At 36.8% G+C, this 25,037-nt stretch overlaps 1 protein-coding gene and 1 pseudogene across 1 annotated transcript in view; one reads left to right on the top strand and one right to left on the bottom strand.

The window, feature by feature from the left end:
- Positions 1-25,037, top strand: part of UMAD1 (UBAP1-MVB12-associated (UMA) domain containing 1) — a 220,392-nt gene that overhangs the window by 72,545 nt on the left and 122,810 nt on the right. The window lies entirely within an intron of this gene.
- Positions 3,032-4,225, bottom strand: LOC106969944 (5-azacytidine-induced protein 2-like; annotated as a pseudogene).

Genomic DNA, 25,037 nt, shown 5'->3' with positions numbered 1-25,037 from the left:
GTGAATGAAACTCTCTCCTACTGATTTTTCTCTTTTAACAACCCATTAGGAGATGGTTTACTTACAGATATGCATCTTTATAAATAGTAGAATTTTTTTAATGTGGTTTAAGTCAATTGGAGAATCAGTGATCTATAAAATATATGTTAGCCTTTTTAGGATACTGTAAAACATTTTCTAATGGGTTGCTATTAGTCTTCTAACATGGGAAAAATAATAAAATTTCTAACAGAAATATATAACATCATGGCCATTTTGGGTGTTTTAAAAATTTCCATGTTAACTTTAAACCTTAATCTTTGTTGTATTTGTGACAGAAAAAAATTAAAAATGACTTAAATCAGTGTGAGTAAGACTTTAACATTGCAGTTTAAATTTATAGACTTCAACATAACCACCATTTTTTGGTGATCCAACATTCAGTCTGATTTTCCACCTCATTGAAAACATTCTCCAGCTGCTGCCGAGTGATTTCATAAATTGCATTCATGATCCTGGCTTGAAGTTCCTTTAAAGAATGTGGTCTGGATGAATACACAGCAGTTTTAACAGAGTCCCATAAAATATAGTTCAGTGGGATAGGTCAAGTTTAAAGTTGCACAAGGATTTCATAAACACCCTGAGTAGATGTGCACTAAAACTACGAATGTGTTATATGGAAAAACCTTATAAAGGATGGCAGTGTTCCAAACGTAGATTGAGTTGGTCATCTATGAAACAATTCCTACTACTGATGGCTCTTAATAGTACCACCTGCTAGTTCTTTCATAGTAAATTGTGTGAAATAACACATTCTGTAAACTGATGAACTACTTATTTATTTAATAAATCCATCAATGAAAGAAACCTCTGTCATAAGAAATGGAGCTATTTATTAGACTCAAAAGGTCTTAAGCCAGAAATGTCAGACATTTTTGTCGACAAAGAGTGTTGCAATCTGGCATTGTTTTTTTAAAACAGCAGCAAGTAACGCACCAGACCCAGTTGGTATTTTTGTCCTTTATCTGGCAGGAAACTCCAGAATCTCTGGGTCGTCGGATGGATGCCAAGTTAAACCTCAGAAAGACATCAGTGGTCTTGGCATATAGTTCTGAAGATATTACTAGGCTATAAGTGTGCACTGAAGGCTGACATTTTTGGGTCCTTCACTGATGCGTTTCCTTTGTTGATTATATTTATTGGTTTAGTGGGATTATCTTTTCCCCAGCCATATGATTGTTATCCGAGAGAACAAAGCAAACCAGTATAAATTTCATATTCCTAAATTAGAATTGTGGTCCTCTTGTTAGAATAGACATTGCTCATGTTTTGAAATTAATATGATTACCTGAAATGGATGGTACACAGAAAACATAGCAATTTGTGGTAATTATGTCTACACAGGCTAGTATGTTGGCCAGATACCGTGTAGAATTAATCCCAGGGCAGTGTTTCCTACTAGCCAGTCCCATGTCAGTTGAAGTTAGGAATTTCAATATTCCTGTAAAAATATCTTATTAATTTTCAACTTGTCACTGAACCTTTCTTTAAATGTGTATGAAAACATATGGGTTATTTATACTTACCTATTTTATGTGCTTAACCTACTCTATTTGTATTAGTAACATGGAACTATCTTGAATCCAGCTACCACACACCAAGACAAATTTCCCCCTTGCTGATAAAATTTTTGATTTCTATAATACATAGTACAAGTATCTCTCTTTAGAGAAGAAAATATGAGTGCAATTTCTGGCTCTTTTAGATAATTCTGAATTTGTAATTTTCTTGTATCTTCAAATGATTGTGATCAACATTTTCTTTCTTTTTTTGTGATTATTGTTAAGAATTAGCAGTGTATGCCTTAGTTGCATAGTTTTATCCTTCCCCACCTTATAAAAAAAACCCTTTTGATCCACATTATTATGATCAAAGTTATTATGAAGTTAGGGGCACCTGGGTGGCTCAGTCGGTTAAGCGTCCAACTTCCGCTCAGGTCAAGATCTCACGGTTCATAAGTTTGAGCCCCACGTTGGGCTCCATGCTGTCAGTGCAGAGCGTGCTTGGGATTCCTGCCCTCTCCTCACTCTCTGCCCCTCCTCAGCTTGCGATTTCTCTCTCTCAGAATAGATAAACTTAAAAATAAAGTTATTATAAAGTTAGTGTAGAACTATAAGCTTAGTTAAAGCATTCCTTTTCAGATATTGTACCCAGTTCTGTAATCCTGGAGAGACTGCTGTTTGCCCATGGAGTCTCAGAGGTGACTCTACTGTAGAAAGCTAGGTGAAATTAAACCATTAGATTTACCCTGGTGTAGATGTGAATCCCATCAGTTCCCAGAAATTCTCTGGGTTTTGTACTTCGGTGTGGTAGCTAACTTTTACTTATTAAGACTTTTCATTTTAACTAAGGCTTTTAGATTTGAACCCTTAAGTTCATGAATGTAGGAAGCTTATGCTTTTGAAATTATCTGATCTATTTAATTTAGCTATATTTTGGTGCTTTTACTTTTCAGAGTTAAATCTCTCTTCTTATTTTGGCTTTCACCGAAGTTAAATAAAAGATTCATTATTCTCTATTTTATGGAAAAGTATGAAGAAACCATTACTATTTTCATCATAAACACTTAAAATCTTGAGGAACATGGTTAAAAGGAAGCCATATACCACACCATAGTCAAAGTAAATGCCTAGCCTTCGAGAGGCTTTTGTGATCTTTCATTTTCCATTCATCCCCTTAAAATGAAATAGTTACCTATAATTTCCATTAATTTTCATTATCACCTTATATCTTTTTGTTTCTGAAGTGAAATGGTATGCCAGCTAATTTTATTTTTCATTAAAAAAAACAATGTTTTTAATCCCAAATGCATTAATTAAAAATGCTTTGCAATCTCCCACAATACTCACAAAATAGCTAAGACCTAAAACTCTGATACTAAAAAAACATTTTCATTCAATTTGAATTGTATTATATAATAAATATAAGATTAGAAAGTGTTTTATTTATACTCCTTAAAGTATACTTAATGATCTATTGAGAACAGGGTGGTGTTATTTTAGTGGTTTCAACCATGGAACACTTGGGTTTCATAAAACCAATGGTGTAAAAAAATGTTCAGGAACACATCATATAAATTACTGTTTAATAGACAATGATTTGTCCGCAAAGAGTGATTATGCCTTAAATGAATATTGTTGCAAGGTCAGTCAAAGAGAAAAGTTGATGTTGGCTGATTGATAGCATAGCACTCTGGAGGGCACAGATATTATAGCTAGAAATAACCCATAATGGTATCAGATTTGAAGGAAAAATAGTATAATTTAAAGGTAATTTTTAAGGTACAAGAATGTGGACTTTCCAAGTCCACTTTTAGTTTGTTACACACGTTTCTTGGAGAAACACTGGGAAAGATCTCACGTCTTCATCTTCAGAATTAATGTCTATAAAGTCAGTTTTGATTATGTGGATCCTAAAGTTTTAGCTTCCCCAAAGGCCACCTTACTCAGTTTTGGAGGACCTGGGAACACCCACGAGTTCCCTCCCATACAATTTTTGCAGTAGTAGTTGTGTTCCTGAAATCTTGTGCCACCATTAGGAATGGATCTTTCACTGTGTGCCCATGACTGGAGAATTGCTTTTTCGGATAAAATGTTTGTGTCTCCTGATAAAGGAGAAGTGGTGACATTTATTACAAAGAGCTTTGCCATTTGGTATTGTCTTTTGAGAGATAGTATTGTCTTTTGAATATTCTGGTAAAATACATCAAATGGATTTCTGTGTTATCCTTCCCGATGACTTCAGTGCATTCTTTTGGGCTTTCCAGATCGCAGTTGGGGTTTTCAGTGTTATTAGTTCAGGCTGCACTTAAGTCACTGATATAAATTAGTCATTTCTCTCCTTGGTTCCCAGTACGAATGTTGCATAGTATGACTTGAGAAGCATAGTCTTTGGAGATGCCTGCTAGTCAGACCGTCTTCCTGAGAATGATCCCTTTTTTTAGTGTTTTAGATTTTTGTAGTTCAATTTTGAGATCACTGCATTTCTTCCTCCTGAATCCCAGCACTTGTGCTCAACCATTGGTCTTCAGGTACAGCTCCATTTTTCCACTCTCCAGTTTGATGAAGGTAGATGTATGTGCCTCTTTGCCTGTGAGTTTCTACTTCTGTCTTTATCTGGAAGAGTTCTGTTTATTTAGATTGTATCTGTTCACTCAATACTTTCAGGTTTAGTTGTCTTTATTCATTTTATTCTAATGTGCTCTTCAAATGATCTTATCCACGCAGGCCTTCTGATGTGCACAGAACCCTTATTTATTTGTTTTTTTTTTTTTTCACAGAACATATTTTTCTTCATCTAATCGAGTTCCTATAAATGTTTCTTCCAGAAGTCTTATTCTTTAAGAATCAGTTCTGTATCTTTGAATCCTAAAGTTATTTCTTAATGTCTTTATATTAAATGACAGGGCAAAATAAGAAGTGACAGACTTGTTCCTCAGTGGGTTGAGATGAGAGTCACTGTGTCACTCAGAGCTTTTCCACAATTTGGAGGGCAGGTGTCATCCCCTAACAAGTAATCCAGCATGGCTGGAGCCTGGCTTCCAATGGCTGCCTAAAGAGATGGTCACTTCTCCTCCCCTTGTGTTAGAAAACAAACTGAAAGCAACTGGGGTGGCCAGAGGTCACTGGGCCTCTGGTTTCCCCAAAGACCCCTCTGCTTCTCCTGAAGTGATGGCTGCCTTGCTCCGTGAGGGTGTGCCTTGTCTTGGCTTGGTCTGCACCCCTGCCCCACAGGTTCTGGAAACCTACATTTTGAGAGTCCTGGTGTCTTCTGGAGAAAAAGGAGTTAAGCTCACAAAAATGTATAATTTTTACATATTAATTTAGGAGAAACTCATTGACTACTGAATCAGACATCTGGGTCTGAATCTCTGCTCTGCTGCTTGCCGGCTGGGACTTTGGTGAGTTAATTAACCTCTCTGGGCTTCAGTTTCCTCAGTTTTGAAAGGAGGATGATGACATGGTCTCAGTAGGGCTGCCGTGATGTTTATATCTGATAATTGATGTGAACTGTGCAGCCCACCGCAGGGCACAGAATGGGTGCTCACTCAACAGCAGTTTCTCCTCTGACCAGCAGAAAGCCGAGGTTTCTGCCTAAGCCTGTCTCCAGTTCTTAAGTTTGGGTTTTGTATGGTCCATTATTTAATCTCCAGAGCAGATCATCTAGGTCATGTTGGAGGATCAAAAGCCTGAAGAAAGACTACCGCCACAGTAGAAGTAAAAAACAAAATTAGTAGGAAACACTCAGTATTACTTGATTTATTTAACCTATGACAGTTTTATTCGTTTTGATGACACATCAATGGTTGTACCATTATTTTGATGTATATACTGAGATTTACAGTTTTAGTGACCCTTACACTTTCATCTAACAGAAAATGATTGTTTTTGCTTTGTTTATCTGCACGTTTTTGCCAAATTGGTCTCCTTGAAGCTTGGCATATTATCTTTTTATGTGTAGTAATATAAGAAAGAGTGTCAAATGTGGGAAGGTTGCATAATTTTATAGTAGCCAGGTTTTATGATAAAATGTAGAAGCACCATAATATAAAGTTGGTGTATTCATTTCTTTTGAACTAATCCTGAGTATTTTCTTTTTTCTTGAAGTGTGTTTCTTTCTTTGCCTCTCCTCTCTTTTGCATGTTCTCAATAAGCGTCTATAGATTTGACTTACAGAACTCATCCTGAGATTTAATTTAGGTTTTCCTTACTGAGTGGTCCTTCATCATTGGTAGGAAGCTAGCCTGAGTAATTCTCATGGCTTATTGGACCATGTCATTTCCTGCATGTTACCTGTATTGAATTACAGTAGGAGATCCCAATGAGAGACCGTCTACCCTACTGTCCGGGGGCTTGGCTTCTGAAGCTCATTAGACCAGAGTTCAAATCTGGTATATCTAACATTAATTAGCTATTGGTCTTTGGGCAGGACACTTACTATCTTTTTGCCTCGGTTTCCCCATGTTTAAAATGGAATAATAATGCCTAATTTAACAGATTGTTATAAAGATTAAATGAGGGGCACCTGGATGGCTCAGTTGGTTGAGCGTCTGACTTCGGCTCAGGGCATGATCTTGCAGTCTGAGTTCGAGCCCCATGTCGGGCTCTGTGCTGACAGCTCAGAGCCTGGAGCCTGTTTCAGATTCTGTGTCTACCTCTCTCTCTGCCCCTCCCCCACTCATGCCCTGTCTCTCTCTCTCTCTGTCAAAAATAAATAAACATTAAAAAAAATTAAAAAAAAATTAGTTTAAAAAAAAAAAGATTAAATGAGATGATGTATACCAAAGGCTTAGCCCAGCATGTGCATACACTAAGTCCAAAGTAAACATTAGCCATTATTATGTAATGGAAGATACAGTGTTATTAAAACGTTGTCTTACTAATCACCTTAAACCAAGCAACAACATAATCCAATTTTTCACGTTATCAATTGAAAACATGGATTCTAAAATCCAAACTAATAGAAAGCCAAACTAATAGAAAAATGTCATTTTGATATGTATAGGATTATAATTATTTTGAATTGATAAAAGTGTCTACAGAATATTAAACAGTAGTTAGCTATTAAAAGAATTAGTGCACTTTCTTAAAGATGTTCAGCATATAACCAAGACATAGAGTAGGCATTGGAAGGATTTACTATACTTTATGAAATTTTTCCAGTATGGGATCTGACTCGCTGAACTTGAAAATGAAACAAACAAAACAGAAGCTTGTTCTCCCTGTGCCCATGGTGCCAGAAAATAAATCACTGCTGTATTCGTCAAGTCATAAAATTTAAATCATCTCTATTTGAGTTGGATACCTTAGGGTAGTATTTGATGCTAACCACTGGTTCAGGCAGGATCTGGTGACATTTAATGGACTATTGTTCAAGGTCAGTTGACACTAGGTCGTTGCCTCAATATTAAAGCATTACGAAATAATATGAATGTAAAAAAAAAAACTTCCATTAAAGCACTGGATATAAATGAACTTTATATGTCCTTCTAACCAAATATACTATGGTTTATGGTTATGTGACAAATGCTATGCATTAAGAACATTTTCTTGCTTTAGCTTTACCAATAATTTGCTCCTTTCTTGAGCTCTCAGGGCTGTGGCTACTTAACAACAACACATGTAGGCATTTCTTTATGTGTTTCTCCTGCTTTTGTGTTTTTATAGGCCAGAAGCCCCAGCCTTCCTCCTCTGTGGAATGCTGCCGATTCTCGAAAGTGGTACTGTCTTTGCCCTGGACAGTACAGTGCCAGTGTTTCATTTTGTTTTTTGTTCTTTGTTTTTTTTTTTTACACCTGCCATGTTCAGTTGCCTTGACACAGCTGCATTTAGAATTAGCTGGTAGCCTGAGTTTCAAGGTCAATGTTCACAGGTGAGCTAGAGTTCCCAGGTGAGACAGAGAATGGGAAAAGGAAATAAAAACGAGAGACGGGCTATGGAATGGAATCCTGTTGTTCGAATTCCTTAGCGAGCTGGCAGAAATTTTAGGAGAAAGGGTAAGAAACCAGTTTTACTTCTCGGCCCCATTATTCGGGCCTAATATCTGAATGAGTTATAAACTTTTAAAATGAAGTCTTTCAGACGTTGGTTAATTATTACACAAGTATACCTTAAGTAGCTTAGGCTATGTATTTTTAAACTAAGAGCTTAGCCTAGTTTGTGAAATTAACAACTTTTTAATTTGACAGAGCGCAGATGAGACCATACACATACTTAGTAATGAACTGTATCAGCAGGCATTCGAGGTCTCACCGAGCAGTTAGTCTCTGTCGCACTGTCATTATTTTGCTTGTCCTCTGTGAAATTCACCATATTTGCAGTAAGTTGCTGTAACGTCAGGTGAGATCTGGCATTTCTCCCCATTCCTAACATCTGCCCTTTCCATGTCGTGCTCAACAAACTAAAACAGTTCTTTGCAGCAAGCGTCAGTAGCTCAGCCAGTGTTTCTTTGAAATGATTATTTACTCTTGTGTAGTAAGGTTTAACCTCAGTATCTTTGCTGTCTAAAAACGGTCAGAAATATCAAAGCTTAAATTCTTCAAGATCCATTTTTCTCAAGGAAGCTGACTGGTGTTTCTAATGACACAGCAGGTTGAGCAAAACCTTCAGAAACTTGGGATATTTATATTAGAGTCAAAAGCAGTTGGTATTTCTTGAAATATATACATAAAAATGGAAACTAAGTTTATACTAATCAAGGTATTTCATGATCTTCTGAGAAATTATAGGATTTTCCAGTTGCCACTTTGGAAAGATGATGAATTCATGAACAGTAGAAGAAATGACCCCACTTGTCATTGATTGGTTCGAGAAACCTATAAAGATGTTCAGATTGCACGTCTTTGTACCAAGGGGAGCACAGGAAGGTTAGCCAGGGCTTGCCTGTAGAGAAATCTGAGTAAAGCTTTGCAGTTCCTGTGTCAATGGGGAAAATAGGAAGGCAGCTTAAACAAGTTAAGACTGCTAAGTATCTAATTACTATGTGGTGAGCCCCCTTTATTTCCCTCTAATAGGAGCATAATTTTTAAAAGTTCTTGAAACCCTGGAATCACTACTACTTTCAAGGCATGAGGCATATTTGAAATTCTGAACAGCAGGCTAAAACTTTCATTTGAAAACTGGTCGGTAGCAAATTTTAATACGAAGCAAAAGGGTTCCGTTATTTCGTCCAAACCTGTATATTTTTTACATCCACCTGAAAGATGTGTGAGAATTCACGACTACCCTGTGTGTCACATATCAACTAAAAGTGTCCCGTTAATCCTTCTTCAAACTGTTGTAAATTTAGCTTTACACCAGTTCGTATAAGATTGATGTTTTCTCTTCACAGCTTAAGATAATACTTTATTTGACCTAAATTGTTTCAGATTTTAAGTTGGGATTGGCTTTGGTGTAGAAATTTGAAGGATTTTGAAATTTGGTGAGCAAATTCAAGTAGGACATTTCTTGTGTAACCGTTCATAACACTGTCCACTCTTATAATCTGCCTTTTGTATTACTCTTCCCATTCTGAAGCTTCATAACCCTTTTTATAGCTTACTACCTATAGCAATCAATAGATTTCGTAATCGTTTCCGTTTCTCTGGACTTCATCCAGAGTCCGTTTATGTCTTGACATGTAGCTATGAGAATTAAAGACAGTTTGCGAGCAGAAATAAATTTAAAGTCTTCCTCAGCTGAATACTGAAATCAGGAATTCACTGTTTCTCTAAATCCTTGTTAAACCCTGATTTTTAGGCATGCTTTTTTTTTCCTGCACTCCATTCATTTGATGGAAACATTAATTAAGTTAATAGCATGGCAGCGTCTCCCACTGCCACTGTGAGTCCCTGAGCAGTAGTGCACGTTACATTAACTTCTTCAGGTTATAAAGCCCCCATTTTGCGTGGTGAAACAATAATTTCAGGGAATAGCGCTTAATGAAGTTTCCCCAGGTGTTTAACTTATTAGAAGTTTGAATCCTTTTAAGTGCAAGGAAAAAAAAATAAGTAGTTTTTTTAAACAATTTTTAATACAGTGAATGAAAACAATTACAATGATAGCTGAGATTCTCCCCGCTTATTAAGCCAACATTAACTTGAATACACATGACACCACTGGCTTTCTGAGAAAGAACTGTGAACTTTTCAGTTAACTACAATTAACATGATAAGGACCGAGCACAACCTGCATTTCTTTTTCCTCGAATATGGGACTATTAAATCAACGGACTAAAAATCCAATACATTTATAAACTGACAAAATAAAGTGGGTGGCTCAGTCAGTTAAGCGTCTGACTTAGGATCAGGTCATGATTTTGGGGTTCGTGGGTTTGAGCCTCGGGTCGGGCTCTGTGCTGACAGGAGCCTGGAGCCTGATTCCGATTCTGTGTCTCCCTCTCTCTGCCTCTCCCCTGCTCATGCTCATGCTCTTTCTCTCTCTCCCTCTCTTAAAAAAAAAATTAAACTTAAAAAAATAACAAAATAAAGTTATTTTTCTACTGCTAACTAAAATATTTAATTTTTTTGATGTAATGAAACTAACCACTTTGTAATTAGAATTCTTTGGAAAAAGCTTTCTTACCAACTGACTCTTAAAACTTACAATAGTGATAAAGCTGTTGGTTAATTAGTTACTGACGTGAGCCACCTGTCTTGTGTAGCATAGAGCCTAGTACGTAATAGATGCTCAGCAGAGGTTTGTTGACATGTTGACGATTCACATGGTAATGGCTTCTTTCTGTGTAACAGTTCCTTTTTATAGTCAACAGGTGTTTTTACTACATTTTAATTATCTAGGGTCTAGCACTATTTAATTATCTTTCTAAAAATTTTTATTAGATTTAAATGCAATGTGAACATTTGTACTAGGAAAACATACTAAAATAGGTTTATGTTTGAGCTCTTTCCCCTCTTTAAATTGCTAAAACGTAGTTGACATACAATATTACATTACTTTGAGATGTACAACACAGTGATCTGACAATTCTGTACATTACTCGGTGCTCACCACACTAAATGTAGTTCACCATCTGCTAACCATACAATTTTATTACAATGTTATTGACTACATTCCCTGTGCTGAACTATTCATCTCCATGGCCTATTTACTTTATAACTGGAAGTTTGTACCTCTTAATCCCCTTTACCTGTTTCACCCATCCTTCTCCCAACCTCCCCTCTGGTGACCTCCAGGGTTTTTTCTCTATGTTAGAGTCTGTTTTGTTTTGTTTTTTGGATTCCACATGTAAGTGAAATCATATGGCATTGGTCTTTCTCAGACTTAATTCACTTAGCATACTACCACCTAGGTCTATCCATGTTGTTGCAAATGGCAAGACTTCATTCTTTGTTATGGCTGAGTAATGTTCTATTGTGTGTGTGTGTGTGTGTGTGTGTGTGTATCATCTTTATCCATTCATCTGTCAGTGGACACATGGCTTGCTTCCATATCTTGGCTATTGTGAATGCTTTCCCTTTTAAACATGTTTCCATATCTGGGAAGATAAAAAGGAAATTGTTACAATGGTTGCTTTCAGGGCCTGGGAATGGGGTGTTGGTAGAGAAGGGAACTCTTCACCAGTAATTCAGGAAATATTTATAAAGCACCCATTAGATGTCAGATACTTTGCAAAGCGTTCGTTATGTTGGGAGTATCAAGATATAGTCCCTGTCGTCATGAATTTTACAGTTTCATAGCCTGGTAGAAGAGCCAGGCATTTAACACACACACACACACACACACACACACACACACACACGTATATGTGTGTGTGTGTGTGTGTATATATATATATATATATATATCCTATATATATATTGATATATATATCCAATATATATATCCAATATAATATATCTATATCTATATATATATAGATATATATATATATATCCATTTGCAACAACATGGATAGACCTAGGTGGTAGTAGAGGAACCAGCATGTGCAAAAGCCCAGAGGCAGTGGGGATTCTGACTTCCTGAAAGAACTGAAAGAAGACCAGTAACACTGAAGTATGGAGAGAGAAGCAAAGAACACGGAATGAAGATGGAGAAGAAACAGGCACAGTATACAAGGCTTGGTAGTTTGAATTTTGTTCTAAAGTACAAGGGGATATTATTGAAAGGTTTTTAAGCAGAGGAGTAATGGTATCTGTTTTGTTTTTTTTTTTTTTTTTAATGTTTATTTACTTTTGAGAGAGAGACAGAGACAGAATGCGAGCCAGGGAGGGGCAGAGAGAAAGGGAGACAGAATCTGAAACGGGCTCCAGGCTCCGATCTGTCAGCACACAGCCTGATGCGGGGCTCAAACCCACGAACCGTGAGATCATGACCTGAGCCACAGTCGAATGCTTAACTGACTGAGCCACCCAGGCACCCCTGTTTGTTTGTTTTAACTTGAAGACCTTACTCGTTGTTGTTGAAGAGAATGGATAGGAAGTGGCCTAAAGCAATAATAAATAGTCTAGGCGAGAGATGGTGATAACTTGGACTAGAATGGTGACCATAGAAATGGAGAAAAGTGGATGTGTTGCATATGTATTTGGGGACTTGGTGATGGCTTAAATTTGGGGACAAGGAGGTACCCTAGAACGAATCTCCATGTCTGCTCTCATGAGCCGCAGGGTAGAGGTTACCGAAGTCCAGAGAAGGAGAAGGTTTGGGGGTGGGGGGAAGATCAAGAGTTCAGTTCTTAGACAAAGTAACTTTTATGTAGTAATGGAGGTTTATAGCAGAGGTTTGGGCTTCTAGTGTAAATTTCAGGATTTACATCTCTGTGAATGGATGTGATTACATAGGGAAGGCATGTTGAGAAAGAGAGCTAGGGAACTCAAAAACTTAGAGCTTGAGTAGTATAGGAAAAAACTCACAAGGGGCTGAGAAGGAACAGCTGGAATCAAGAGGAATATTGAAGAGAATGGGTTATGAAAGCCAGGGTGGAAGTGCTTTGGTAAGAATTAGGCCCATCCTTGTGTATAAATTTGTAGAATTGTAGTAAGTCTTATAATTTATGTGCATGTACGTACCTATGTTTTTCCTAGAAAATGCCTTTTTATTTATTGGTATCCAAAAAACAAACCACAGTGTAACTAAAAATGAAGTTAACCAATGAGATGATCTTGGGTAGACTCTATTTTAGACTACTTTTTCTGAATGTACAGTTACCAAAGACGTGTTCAAACACGTGTCCAAAATACAGAATGGGGAATATACAACATGCAGAATGCAAGTAGACAAGATTTTTATAAAACCTACATCCTGTGTTCCATGTATTATCATTAACTTGTCTCTGCTGGTTGGATTCATAGAGCTTTAAGATACATAAGTGTTAAGGTTGAATTTAGTTTTGGTTCTTTCCTTGTTTGTTCTCGTGTGCCAAAACTTGGCAAAGTAAGTAGGGATTGCCATGCATACGTGTTCAATTGCTCCTTCTTATCTGGGTAATATAGCTGAACCAATCAGACTCAGGAATGTGTCTGGTATTCCCTGAGCCCTTTTGTAGTTGCAGTAGCTGATGCTACTGAATTATCTTGCTAAATGATAGGCTGTTTGCTGCCGGAAGGAAGAATGGTCTAATGGAAAGACCATGGGCTTGGCTCCAATCCCAGCTCTAATTCTTACTCCTGCAGATTTGCACAAGCTACTTAATCTCCTCATCCTCCGTTTTCTCATGTGTGAAATGCCTATTCATAATGAATACCTACCTCACAAAATTTTTGTGAGGGTTTACTTAATAAAGCTAAGTGTGTAAAATGCTGAAGAAAATATCTTTAACAAAGCGTGCACTTCATAAATGTACTGGTTTTTAAAGGATTTTATAAAAAATATAGTTTCTGGTGTCTCCTAGCCCTTGCATTTATGTTTGTCAGTAAATATTTCTCGAATTTAAAAAGATTACAGTTCTTTTTCATCACAGAAACTGAGATTTCACCATACACCATAGTGTCTACATGATCATAATTCGTTAAGACATAATTTATGCCTGTATTTGTTGCTCTGTTCCTCAAGGTGCCTCTTCCAAGTCACAGCTTCTTAGAAGGATTAATTCTTTTAATTCAACCAAAATTTTCAGATAAAGTGATTTTCAAGATTGTCAGTTGAAAAGCAAATATATACGAATAATCAGAGATTTGAAATTCTGTGTTCATTCATTTAAAAGAAGCTTGATGGATGAGAAAGTTAGTATTTGGCATTTAAATTTTTCTGGCTTCTGATGTTAATGCTTTATTTGGTCTAAAATGGCACTCTGATGGAATATTGATTCCTGTCTCTGTTATAGTAGACTTGCTGTATACTAAGCCCATCAAAGTGATAAACATGCAAGTATAATCATGTTAAATAATAATTCTCAGTATATTAGGGAAGACTTGCAGAGAAATATTTATGGTAAAGCACATAGGTTATGGAGTAGGTTGTTTTTGCTTGGTCTGTATGTGTATATGTACATTTACATTCCTGTTGAAACCTGAAAGAGGCACTACATTTTTAAATGTTATTTTTAGTTTTTCACATCAGTGTGCATTTCTGTTTAAGTATCTGTCTAGAATTGGTCCAGAAGCAACATAATCAGATTTAGTCTGGTGAGTCAAAATGAAATGTATACAAATTCACATTCTTAGAAATAAGTTGCTCTAAAATCAAAGCAAGAGAAAAAATGTGGTGTGAAATGTTACACAGAATCCACCACAGCATAATTGGCAAAGGATAGTAGAAATGCTATTTGTTAAAACTTGAATTACAACAGTTGGTTAATTTTCTCACAATAGGATATAGCAAAGCAGTTAAGAAACATCATCTGTCAAAAACAGCATTAAGGCAGGTTAAAGAACCACAAATACAAAGTATATAAATTATAAAATTGAAAACAGAATGTTCAGTAATAATTGATTTTTGATGTCCTTTATAGATTTTTTTCTTGTTACACTGATTGGTTTATTTGAATAAATTTTCCAAGATCATGTTAATATTTTTCCTCTGTACATGTATGGGCTTATAAAATCGTATAGATTTGGGATTTTCCTACTTTGGATAACATGAATGTACTAGAGAAGTACTTTACTAATAATTAAGTTGGATTTTTCTGTTTCGCATTGTTGACAAAAAATTCTTTTATTGTGGTAAAATATATATAACATAAAGTTTTCCACTTTAACCATTTTAGTGATACTAACGACATTTACAATAATGTGGTCTCATCACCACTATCTATTTCCAAAATTTTTCATCACTCGAAACAAACTGTATTTTTAAAAATGAAATATTAAGATATAATTCACATACTATGACAATAACTTACTTAAAGTGTACAATTCAGTGGCTTTTCATACCATCATAGAGGTGTGCAGCCATCACCACAGTCAATTCTAGAACATTTTCATCATCCCCAAAGAAACTCTACCCTTTAGCAGTTATGCTTCATTTCTCCCCAGGTTTCTATCTGAATGGGTTTGCCTATTCTAGACATTTCATATTAATGAAATGGTAGAATATCTGATTTTTTGTGACTGGCTTCTTTGAGTTGTGTATTTTCAGGGCTCCTCCACGTTGGAACATGTGTCAGTACTCCATTCTTTTTTATTGCTGAATACTGTTTCATTGTGTGGCTTCACCACATTTTATTTGTTCCTTAGTTGATGGACATTTGGGTTGTTTCTATTTTTTGGACATTAAGAATGGTGCTGCTATGAAATTTGCATACAGGTTTTGTGTAGGCATGTTTTCATTTCTCGTGGTTTGTGCATAGGAGTGGAATTGCTAAATCAAATGGTAATTTTATGTTTAACCATTTGAGGAATTTCCAGCCTGTTTTTGCAAAGCAAGTGGCCCATTTTACTATCCTAGTAACAGTGTGTGGGGATTCCAGTTTCTCCACATCCTGGCCAGTACTAATCGCTACTGTCTTTTTGATGATAGTCATCCTAGTGATTGTGAAGTGATACCCACAGTGGTTTTGATTTACATTTACCTGGTGGCTTAATTATGTTGAGCATCTTTTCATGTGCTTATTGGCCATTGATATGTCTATTGAACAAATGTCTATTCAGATCTTTTGCTCGTTTAAAAAATTTTTTTAAATGTTTATTTATTTTGTGTGTGTGTGTGTGCGCGTGCACACGCGCACACACGTGTGTGTGGGAGTCAGCTGAGGAGCACAGAGAGAGGGAGACAGAGAATCTGAAGCAGGATCCCACAAATCAGTAGGCTCATGACCTGAGCCGAAGTCAGGCACTTAACTGACTCTGTCACCCAGGCGCCCCTGCTCATTTTTTAAGTTGAGTATTTGTTTTTCAATTACTAAGTTGCAGAAGTTCTTTATATATTCTAGATACAGGTCTCTTACCAAATCTGACTTAGAATTTTTTTTTCCTATTCTGTAGGTTGTCTTTTTTGAGATTTGATGGTTTCTTCTCTCCTATTCCTAATGACATTTCTCTGGGCCAGCAAAGTCCTGTGTTCTGTGCTGTAGCATTTGGGAGGCATTTATTTTGGTACTTGCTACTGTGTTGGACACTGGGACCAAGTTCTGGGTGTAGGAGCTCTGTAATCTTACCATCTAACGAAAAGGTCACAAAAAGTTACATTGTCAGGAAAATCACTCTATCTTTACAAACCAGGGAGGGTTTATTTGATTAGATTAATGACAGAAACTTGCAAGTAGCTGAAGGAGATCAGCTTGAATATCATTGAGTATATGTTACTTCGTGGTGTGTAAAAACTAACCTAGTACAGTGATTTCCAACAAATGGTCTGTTGCGCCATGTTTTCCACTGCTCCTCATCAGAGCCCTGGGCCCTGGAAGCTCGTCATGTTGGGTCATTATTTTTGTCATTGACTAGGTGGTTTCTACTCTCCATTTACTCAAGTCTTATCTGATTTCCAAGGCCTATCTTAAGATACCTCATGACAGGCATCTTTCTGATAACTGATGATCTTTTCTTTCCTCAGTGTGCTTTTGAACCTTAAATGTGTCTTTTTTTTTTTAATTTTTTAACGTTTACTTATTTTTGAGACAGAGAGAGACAGAGCATGAATGGGGGGAGGGTCAGAGAGAGGGAGACACAGAATCTGAAACAGGCTCCAGGCTTTGAGCTGTCAGCACAGAGCCCGACGCGGGGCTCGAACTCACGGACCGCGAAATCATGACCCGAGCCGAAGTCGGCCGCTTAACCTACTGAGCCACCCAGGCGCCCCGAACCTTAAATGTGTCTTAACTAATAGCCTCCTATATGAATGTTTGGTTGTCCTCATAGCTTGCACATATTCCAGTTCAGACCATTGACTTCTTTGGGACGCTACCCATGGGGCTGAATGGAAGAAACATGGTAAAACCAAGGGTTTCTGTTCTAATTTTGCAAAATCATTTGGAAAAGTGATAAAGGAAAACAAAATCTGGGAAAAATCAGATAGCAGTGGGTTAGCAGACGCTGACTTGGTATACTTCATTAAAAAGCTATTATGTTGAGTTAATGGAAATTAAAATATACAAATTTAGATATTGTTTAGCCTGTTGAGCATGTCCCCTCCTTAAACCCCCATATTTTTCATGGGATATGCACTTTTAGTAGGCTGACATAGAACTCTCATGTGTTTAAAGTTTTCCATTTCACACATGTTGTCTAAATATGTGCATGTAGTTTTTCCTTTAGCTACCGGCCTAATAAAAGCCTCTTGTGAATGCTTATCACCTTGTAAAGTAGTTACCAGAGCTATAGTAAAATTTGCCTGCAAGTGAAAAGGCTTTGACTTCCCTAGAGGGAGAATAAAAAACATATGAGACAAACAGCAGCAACCGAAATTATCTGGTGTAGAAAGTGGCAGGATGCCAGCCAAATGCTCTGTCCCTAAAATGGTTTAAACCTTTATCTCAACTCACTAAAAAGGCCACCTTGTTTAAGGAACTTCAAACACAAACTTGGAAATGTCTCATTATTTTGGTACAGTTTACACAAATGATCTCCCCTTTTATTGCTATCTTCAGGTATGAAGGCCCTAAAGGGTTAGAAGAATTTTTTAAACATTCCTATTTCTTTTTAAAAATGGTGTTGTATAGTTGTTACTGAAAGTTGTTGCAGTGTTTATTTTAGATACTTCAATATATCTAATTAGAAATGATGTCGGTTTGTTAAGTAGGCAAAGTGGCCTTCAAGTGCATGGTGAAAAATGAGTAATGAGAAGCGTTCATTAGCCATTAGGCTTAGGAGGACTTTTTTCTAAATAATAGAGATGGAAGGGGTTCATAAATCTTACTGTTTTGGAGTGACCAGGGGAGAATAGACCATGCTATGTAGAGATATTTTGATGTCTGTCCTAGGGCAGGGGACAACTCTAGCCTTGTTTTGCTCAGAAGTATTGGTACTTTTTCAAAGTTACCTTTTAGAAGGTTCACTCAGCTTTTTGCTTTATAAATTTTAAATTATTATTTTTTTAATGTTTACTTACTTTTGAGAGAGCACGAGAGGGGAAGGAGCAGAGAGGGAGGGAGACAGAAGATCTGAAGCAGTCTCTGTGCTGACAGCAGTGAGTCTGATGCGGGGGCTCGAACCTACAAGCTTTGAGATCATGACCTGAGCCAAAGTCGGATGCTTAATGGACTGAGCCACCCAGGTGCCCCCAATTCTTTAAATTCTTAAGCCCAGAGAGTCCTAGTCTTAGAAAACCCGATTATAGTTAAATGCTCTATTTCCTGAATAATCACTATGATTTTTGCTGTAATTATTACTACCACTCCATTTGAACACTTTGTGTCTTACAGAGTGTTTCATACATGCTACTTAATTTTGATTCTTTGAGAAATCCTTGGAATAAGGCAAGACAAACACTTCTCTACTGGTTTAGGGATGTGGGAAGCTGAGGTTGAAACACACCAAGTGAGGGGCGCCTGGGTGGCGCAGTCGATTAAGCGTCCGACTTCAGCCAGGTCACAATCTCGCGGTCCGTGAGTTCGAGCCCCGCGTCGGGCTCTGGGCTGATGGCTCGGAGCCTGGAGCCTGTTTCCGATTCTGTGTCTCCCTCTCTCTCTGCCCCTCCCCTGTTCATGCTCTGTCTCTCTCTGTCCCAAAAATAAATAAAAAACGTTGAAAAAAAAATTAAAAAAAAAAAAAAGAAACACACCAAGTGACTTGGTAGGGGCCACAGGGTAGCAGAGGATGGTTTTCTCTCCACCACTCTACAGTGCCACCCACAAAGCTCCAAATCTTAGGGGTGCCTGGCTGGCTCAGTCAGTAGAGCGCGTGGCTCTTGAGCTTGGGTTTGTGAGTTTGAGCCTCTCATTGGGTGTAGAGATTACTTAAAAATAAAATCCTTAAAAAAAAAAAAAAAAACAAGAAAGCTTGAAATCTTAGGTTATTGTGATACTTCACAGTTATGTAATATATTTTTGCCAAGAAATAATGAACCTTTGAACCAGTCAAAACTGCCAGATGGGATGCTGCCATTGTAGTAACTCAAAAGCAGAGATGGATGTTTTGGGTTCTTTGACCTCTATGACTGAGCCCACTAGGTCAAGATTTCTGGAAATGGGTAGTCTTCATTGTTGTTTGCCAAATGACCCTATTTCTCTATATAACTGAAAATCTGGCCTTCATTATTTTCAATTTAACAGATAATTTTCCTAAAAGGAAGAGAGAGTTTGCTTGTGTTCTTGGAAGAAAGTATAGTAATTAAATACAAACCATTAAGTTATCAGAGAATATGCTGTTTCTGGACCGAAAAATAGGGAAACAAAATGTAATCACCTAACAAAGCATATGTTTAAAGCATATGTTGTATTGTATTCATTATATGTTATCTTTCATATACAAATATTTTATTATTGGTCATATATTTATGTAATAAAGTTACATGATATAATAATTCCTGAAACCAAATTCTGTTCCATCGATTAGAACATAGTATAATTCAGTACCAATTCATAAATAAATACTTATAAAACTATTATGGAACAATGTTAATTTGAAATTGCTGCTATAAAACAAATGACCAATCCTGGAATTGGAATATAAATGAATCAATCAATCTTGTTAGAGCTGGCAGAATTTTTTAAATGTTTATTTCTTTGAGAGAGAGAGAGAGAGAGAGAGAGAGAGAGAGAGAGAGAGAGAATGCATGTGCACTCAAGCAGGAAACGGGGGGAGAGAGAGGGGGAGAGAGAGAATCCCAACCAGGCTCTGTGTGGTTAGCCCAGAGCCCAACATGGGGCTCCATCCCATGAATCATGAGATCATGACCTGAGCCACAATCAAGACCTGGCTTGATTGAGCCAACCAGGTGCCCCTAGAATTTTCGTTTTTTAATTAATTAATTTATTTATTTTTAAAAATTTTTTTAAACGTTTATTTATTTTTGAGACAGAGAGAGACAGAGCATGAACGGGGGAGGAGCAGAGAGAGAGGGAGACACAGAATCGGAACCAGGCTCCAGGCTCTGGGCCATCAGCCCAGAGCCCAACGCGGGGCTCGAACTCACGGACCGTGAGATTGTGACCTGAGCTGAAGTCGGACGCTCAACCGACTGAGCCACCCAGGCGCCCCTTTAATTTTTTTTATTTTTATGGGAGCTGGTAAGGTGAGCTTTATTTTTGCCTTGGACTTACATTTACAGTAAAGTAATCCATATTGTGCTGTGGTGGGGCATTGATAATATAATAATGCTGATTCAAACATTTACCAAATTTTATGTAATAGCTATTGCCTTTTTATACCTGTTTAAATGCTATATATCATGTTTTCTTTTGAGAATAATGGTACATTTTAATATGTTTTCTATTTTCAGAAAACTTTGGGGGAAAAAGAATATTTTTCACAATAATACTTTGGGATTAGCGCTGTCATTCTAGAACCAGTCATGGTTATCAATAAGTCTAGAAACCACCAAGGTTCCCAGATTCCTAATACCTCTTTGCATCCCCTTTTATTGCTGTGCTACAGATCTCCCATCACACAAGATTTTCTTATATTCTGGACTTTGCTTAAATCGATGTGATTGCACTGATTTCTGTATTTGCTATTTGGATTTTTTCCTTTTTTTTTTTTTTTTTTCAAAACTTTTCCCTTGTTAGTAGTGCTTTTAAAAGTTCTAGGCTGTAGCCTTTCCATACTTGGTGTTGGTATTTTACAATAGATGTGAAGAAAAATTGTATGAGGTTCCAAGGCAAATATTATCAGTTATTTTTTTAAGTTAAAATGAATGCTGTAACAATTCCATAGTATATACCATGAAATTGAATGTGCTAAATTAATTTAAACAGTTTTAACATTTTTTCCTTGAAGGACTCTTTTCTGGGTTTTTATAATCTCTCTTAAGTGAGGATACAAGGTGGTTTAATTACTTTCCAGCAATGCACACTCTTAACAGCCAACATTCCAAGTTAAAGCTATGTGTCTTCTTGGGGTTTGAACTGTTTCCACCTAATCCAAGGAAAAATATTTGAGGGACATTAGTTAATGCATTTTCCAGGAATGGGAGTGGGTAAGTATTTTTTTCATAGCTTATAGAATATTTAGCAATTTGAGCCTCTAATATTTAATTTTATAGCGTTCTCAGTACTGGTGGCAAAGGCTTCCTCTAGAAATAGTGAGAAATTATGTGAATTCCCTTCTTGGTATGTTTAGGAGGGCAGGTCATAAATCTTAGTTTCATATTTTTCTAAAATGAAACCAGGCATTGATATTTGCTGTGATCTAATATGCAGATACAATGAAAAGATTCATAAAGTATAAAGATTTTTGAAAGTTGTCACAAAAGGTCACATAAACTGAAACTGTTGTGCAGAAAACATCTAAGATTTAATTACTCTTTTCTGTGATATTTAGGTTCTGTTAAAACTTTAATAACATTAAATACTAATGAAAGGACCTTATGTGTCTCATTTGCATTCATAAATATCCATGAAGGATCTCTTTCACCAGAGTTATTCAATCTTAGTCCAGGACGAGGTCAGACATTGATTATGTTTGACAGTCTTAACAAAAGTGAATGGGAAAGATAGATTTTCCTGTATTTTCCGGCTAGAATGGTGAGGGCACTGATCTTGAATATATAGTTTGATATATGGAGAGGAATATTAACACAATAGAATAATAACGGTCAAGTACAACCATAATGATTACTAGTTATTGAGCATCTGGTAGATACACCAGCCCACATAACAACTCTTTATGTGTTTCATGTGAAGTAATTGAAGCAAACATCTCAAGTTCAGATGGTATTACACCCATTTGACCGAATATGGAAACTGAAGTTGCAAGAAATGAAAAGACATGTCTAAAGTTTCCCAGCTGGAGGCCATTTTGCATACATTGGACCTCACTAAGCCAAGCTGCTTGTCCATGTTTGACTACCTTGTGTTCAGAGACAGAAAAGGTATTGATAATATGTAATTTATTTGGCTCAGAAATGTTTGTGCTTTTAAATTTGAATTCGCTGTCTTTTGGCAGTTTGCGGTTTGTAACATGATGGAAGATAGTAAAACTCCACTCAAATTAGTATGACTATTTTGATTTAATCTTCTCTGATCACTCTCTGTTTCATACTACACATGGATGCCTATTTTTCTTATATTTAACAAACATGTATATAGCCCAGGTGTGCATCAGGTGCTGCCCTGAGTATTTATGAAAATGAATTCATTTAATGTTCGCAGTATCTCCATGGGGATATAGGTATTAATTTATCCCCATTTTACAGATAAGATAACCGAGGCGCAGAGACATTAAGTGACTTGCTCAATTACAGGTAGAAAGTGGCCAAGCTGGGACTTGAACCCAGTCACTTTGGCTTCAGAGTTTGTGCTCTTCACTGTCTGTTTTTCAGATTTTATAGAATATGGTGAAAGCAATAATTGTTTGAAACTTCTTGCTGGACTGAGAAGTGTAAAAGGGTAAATAGAGATAATAAATAATGTAACTAAAATATTTAGTAAGAATAATAACCCCCAACAAGACCTTGGAATTCTTTGTTAAAAATGGAAGAAGAGGGGCTCTTAGATGTCTCACTCTGTTAAGTGTCTGACTCTAGATTTCAGCTGAGGTCATGATCTCATGGTTCATGGGATGGAGCCCCACATAGGGCTCTGCACTCACAGCGTGGAGCCTGCTTGGGATTCTCTCTCTCCCTGTCTCTCTGCCCCTCCTCAGCTGGCATGCATGCTCTCTCTCTCTCAAAATAAATAAACTTTTAAAAAAATCGGAGATGAATTTTGAAAACAGCTATAATTGTGTTAAAATTCAGTTGAGCCTCCTACTTTGTAGGGTCTGTTGGATGTTGTACCAGCTTTTCTTTATGGATATAGCTGACCAGTGTGCACATAGTGTCATCATTGTTTCCTGTGTTGTACCGCTAGTAACGTTACTTCCACTAATGAACAAGTATTGAACTCTGTGACGACTATTTCATGTCATGTCCACTTACATGTATCATGGCCTTAGCGCGTTTGTTATAAATGAGAGACATTTCCTTTGGACATACGGGACAAATGAGGCTTTTAGAGTTGTTAGGTTAAAATAGGACTGATGTTTCTATAGCTTTAGAGAGAGAGAGGCTGGATGCATCAATTGAAACAATGGATTGGTAACACTACAACCGAAGAAGTTTCTGAAGAAGACTTAGAAGTTTTTGATTAATTAAGATTTCAACTTAGATGAATTTCAGTTTTGGCAAACACAAAGACTAAGCGATCCGAGCTGTGCAGTGTGGGAAAGTCCAGGAATGTAAATTAGACTTTGCCATGAGACGTTCTAGAAGTGTACTCAGCCTAAAATTGAATATTTATGTGGGAGTGGAGTGACAGGTGGTCACTACCCCAGCTCCTCTGGGGGTGGATTAAGGACCTTTGGTTTAAGCTGGATCTTCTAACTACTCTGTTTACCTGTAATCAGTCAAGTTTAGCAGGAGCTGATTTATTGGATTTAGGTTTCAGGGGCCCCTTCCTTACACCAGCCGCTTCCAAGGATTTGGGAGGGTCTCTGGTTCTGTGTTTGCATGGCCATATTATTTTGCAAAATTTTCAAAAATTCTTCAGAATTTGAGGATATTTAAACCACACGGTTAAAACTGCTGTCTCTACCCTGACCCTCCTTCCATCACTTTGCTCACCTGCTGCATTGCTTTGGCGTGATCACAGGCATTGTTGCAATCTGGCTAGAGGGAAGTTGAACTGGGAATAAATAGGTAACTTTAACTTCAGCTTGAAAGATGGTTTGGAATGTTTCAATCAGACAACTGAGAAATCACAGATCCCTAATTTAGACAAATATGAAGAGTTACTTTATTTTTTACCTTAACCTTTATTTATTAAAGAACTGAGAACATTCAGATAATAGAACATAAAATTAAAGCAATAAAGGTGAATGATGAAATAGAAATTATTCTGATGGCAAAAAGTATATTATACCCCCCAAAAAAATCAGATTCTCCCCAAAGCAGTAATTCAAAAAGAGCTAACTTTTGAACAGAAGTAGCAAGTAGGCTCGATGAATTGTCTGAAAATGCAGTTAATGAAGAAGAATGAATCCTATGAATCCCTTGGGGAAAGAGCTGTGTTGCTTGGCTGACTTGACCACAAAATACAAACACAGAAAAAGGTAACATAAAACTTGATAATATGTGTCTATAATGAGCTTTATAGTTCACCAATGTCTTCAATTCAAAGAGTATTTAGGAGTACTCCCCACATAAGAAACTTTGAAAGTTTGCAGTTTATATATGAAAAGAAATTGTATGGAAGTTTCTCCAAATTTGACAATGGTCCTAAAAATTTACCTGACAGGAGTTGTGAAGTTAGAAGCTTTCTTAAACATATATTTGTAAACAATAAGATTTCTATACCCAAAGTAGAATAAACCCCAAATTCTTCTTCCTTTTTTCATGTGGAACGTTATATCACAAAATTGGTATTTGCCAAAATGTGCAGAGTCAGAAGTTTAAGGAAGGAAGTGTTAGAAAAGTGTGCCAGATGATTGATTAATAAAAAAAAGGATAGTATTCCTCTGGATTTTGTGAAGTTTGTGGTATTTTCAGTTGTTTACAATTTAACTTTTGGTCATTTTTCTTATTCTGCGTGTGTTATCATTTGTATCTAATTTTGTGTTCCTAACTTTGTATTCTTCATCTTTAAAAGGGCTCTAAAACTGTAAGCTTCAGACCCCACACCACCTGTCTCAGCTCAGAAGAAAACCTGTAAGAAAGGTTTAACTTTTCCTGTGTATTTTCTTCAGATGTTTAGATCTGTTTTGTCCAATAAAGTAGACACTAGGCACACGTGGCTATGGAGCCCTTTAAGTGTGACTAAGGTACTGAATTTTTAACTTAATTTAAATTCCATTTAATTTCATTAAAATTTAATTTAATGAATTTAAATTGAAATGTGACACCACTACCCAATTCACTGATTAAAAATACTGCTAAATATGTTTAGAACAACTTGGGCATGTTAATTTACTTCAGCCATGAATTTTATGAAATCTATATGACACTGGTGTGCACCTTTGCTTGTGTGTGTGCACGTGCACGTGTGTGCACATG

This window comes from Acinonyx jubatus, chromosome A2 (genome assembly GCF_027475565.1).
Source record: "Acinonyx jubatus isolate Ajub_Pintada_27869175 chromosome A2, VMU_Ajub_asm_v1.0, whole genome shotgun sequence".
NCBI classification, from domain to species: Eukaryota; Metazoa; Chordata; class Mammalia; order Carnivora; family Felidae; genus Acinonyx; species Acinonyx jubatus.
The sequence above is the reverse complement of the archived record's forward strand: the minus strand, read 5'-3'. Positions and strand labels throughout refer to the sequence as shown.